Here is a 1032-nt window from a genome sequence, read left to right on the forward strand (position 1 = left end):
TCAGCTCTTGAGTTGCATGTGATATGCACGTGACAACAGTTGGGTCGGGTCGGGTCGGGTTTTGTGGTTTTGGAATTATGGCAGCATTTACTTCCTACTAAACTACCACACTTTTGGGTTTGTTATGTTGCAGTTGTATTCATGTTGTTTTGACATATATGGATTCACATGTGTTTTACATTTAGTATTTTTACGTTACAATTTACGTACAAATGTGTAAGTTTCTACTACCAAGTATTATATATATATCACCTTTGTTTGTTATTGAGGTTTATATGTGACTTTGTGGAATAAATCTTTGTCTAATAAGTATGTTGTTCTTAACATTTGTAATTTTGAACTTTAGTAGTAAACACGATATGTATCTTGTCAATGAGTATCCAAATGCGTTGAATAAGGTACTACTTGACAGTTTGTGCTATGATCACGATCTAATTCATGACCCACTATACATGGAAAGTTGTGGAACATGAACATACAATACTGTAGGATCTTAAAAGTGAACAAACTCCTCTATTATATATATATGACTGTAGAGGGATTCTACATGTATGAGCCTAGAGATCGATAAGTGATAATTTAGGAGAACAATTTTGCATCAAGGATTCTAGGCTAGACTTCTGGCTATGAGGTCAAATGATGACATGAAGCGTTGATATGGTTTTGGATTTATATTCTTAATTAATGAATTGTCACACTAGCAAGTTTGTTTCGATGTCTTTAGCATCATATATTGATGGTAGAATACTCGAATATGTTAGGATTCAAGTGGTGCAACGAAAACCAACACACGATGCACAAACGAACTAAAAACGCAAAAAACAAAAATATAAAGCATACGACAATTTTAACGTGGTTTGGTCTTGGTGTGAAACCTACGTTCATGAAGATATGATGGAAGCGGTTGTGTTGAAGATGATTGGGTCGACACCCATAAATGATGACATAGGAGCACATCCAATAGTGAATTATTCTTGGACATTCGACTTTATCTAAATCTCTTAAGAATGGCCAATCAATTTCTTTTTGCGT

This window comes from Helianthus annuus, chromosome 8, assembly GCF_002127325.2.
Source record: "Helianthus annuus cultivar XRQ/B chromosome 8, HanXRQr2.0-SUNRISE, whole genome shotgun sequence".
NCBI lineage: Eukaryota > Viridiplantae > Streptophyta > Magnoliopsida > Asterales > Asteraceae > Helianthus > Helianthus annuus.